Source organism: Lucilia cuprina, chromosome 5, assembly GCF_022045245.1.
Source record: "Lucilia cuprina isolate Lc7/37 chromosome 5, ASM2204524v1, whole genome shotgun sequence".
Taxonomy (NCBI): domain Eukaryota; kingdom Metazoa; phylum Arthropoda; class Insecta; order Diptera; family Calliphoridae; genus Lucilia; species Lucilia cuprina.
The window spans coordinates 10,804,376-10,806,602 of NC_060953.1; positions in this window are offsets into that span (position 1 = coordinate 10,804,376).

The following is a 2,227-nucleotide window of genomic DNA, read 5'->3' on the forward strand; positions in this document are numbered from 1 at the left end:
CAAGACACTTTTTTCTATACGAAAAACTGTCTTGAACAAGACACTTTTTTCTATACGAAAAACTGTCTTGAACAAGACACTTTTTTCTATACGAAAAACTGTCTTGAAAAAGACACTTTTCTATACGAAAAATTGTCTTGAACAAGACACTTTTCTATACGAAAAACTGTGTTGAACAAGACACTGTCTTGAACAACTTGAACAACTGCCTTGAACAAGACACTTTTCTATACGAAAAACTGTCTTGAACAAGACACTTTTCAATAAGAAAATTGTCTTCAACAAAACACTTTTCTTTAAGAAAACTATCTTGAACAAGAAACTTTTCTATACGAAAACTCTCTTGAATAAGACGCTTTTCTATTAGAAAACTATCTTGAACAAGACAGTCTCCTACAGAAAAACTGTGTTAAACAAGATACTTTTCTATAGGAAAACAGTTTTTCTTTATTAAAACTTTCTTATTAAGCCATTCTTTATATTAAAATTCTTTATAATAAATCTAGTTTCTTTAACCTAGAGCGTATGATTAATATTTAATTCATAAAATAATTGTTAAATTTTCTTCAAAGTGTTGTTGTTTTTAAACTAATTTACATTTCAAAGAAATTCTTTTTGATATTTATAATGATATTGTTGAAGATACTTTTTGAGATTTTACAAAATTAAATCTCCTTAAAAGATTTAATAAGATATTATACTTAAACTATAATATAATATTTTGCATATTTTTTTGTTTCTGTTGAATACTATTTTATGTACAAAAGATGGAAAAAATCTTAAGCATAAAATCTTAAAATTGTTTTTTTTTTTCTTTTTAACTATCTCTGTTGTCTGTAGTTTTTATTATTTTAAAAAAATTATAAATATTTTCTTTTTAAATATATTTAAATAAAAATAGATTGCAACATTAAAGGCGCATGCAGAAATAGCTTCTTGTATGAGAGTAAGTTATAAAATCAAAACAATTTTATTCTTATTATTTTGCTTATTTTTTAAAATGCAAGACAGAATGTAAATTTTTCTTTCCTTAAAGAAAAATTGCAAAGAATAATGGTTGTATAATCATTAAAATATATGGGAGCATATTATTAAAATATGTACATTAAGAGCTAAATATCAACAGTTATTTTATATTGCAGCTATTAAGGCTATTTATTGTATTTTATTTAACTGCATACTTTAGGGCGTGTGATTAATATTACTTTATATTTTCTTTAAATATTTTGAGTCTTATTCGTAAACTTTTATCAATAGTTTATAAATAAAATTTTCATGCAAAATGTGTTTTATAAACCTTTGATAAATGTTCATGAATAAGGCAATTCATAAATTTCTTTTTAATTCAATTGTCATTTTGGATAAACAATTTTTTTAATTGTTTAATTTGTTAAATTTGATAAACTTCATTTTAAAAGAACCATTCAAGTGTAACAATTTAATTGCTAAATATTTTAATTTATTTCTCAAATAAATTTAAAAGCTGCAATATTGTTTTTTTTATGGTTTTTTTATTTTTCTATGAATTAATATCAATCATACGCTCTGGTTTATATTTCTTTTAAAAGCATTTTTTTGTGTAGTTAATAACTATAACTCGATTTTTGCTTTTTATTGCAATTTGTTAAGGATTTTTTTGTCATGCTTTCTGTTAAATAATTGGATAATTAAAAGTTCATTAGGAGTATAACTTTTTTGTAAAAAAGGGTATTTTTTCTTTAGAAAAGTATCTTGTTCAAGACAGTTTCCTTACAGAACACAGTCTTGTTAAGAATGTTTTCTTACAGAGCACAGTCTTATTAAGACAGATTTCTTCTATAGAATAGTGTCTTATACAAGACAGTTTTCGTGTAGGAAAGTGTCTTGTTCAAAACAGTTTTCGAATAGAAAAGTGTTTTATTTAAGACAGTTTTCTCACAGAATAGTGTCTTGTTCAAGACAGTTTTCGTATAGGAAAGCGTTCAAGACAGTTTTCGTATAGAAAAGTGTTTTTTTCAAGACAGTGTCTTGTTCAAGACAGTTTTCGTATACAAAAGTGTCTTGTTCAAGACAGTTTTCATATAGGAAAGTGTTCCAGACAGCTTTGATCAAGACACTTTTCGTATAGAAAAGTTAGGAAAGTTCAGATCTAGTTCAGTTCTAGTTCAGTTCTAGTTCAGTTCTAGTTCAATTCTAGTTCAGTTCTAGTTCAGTTCTAGTTCAGTTCTAGTTCAGTTCTAGTTCAGTT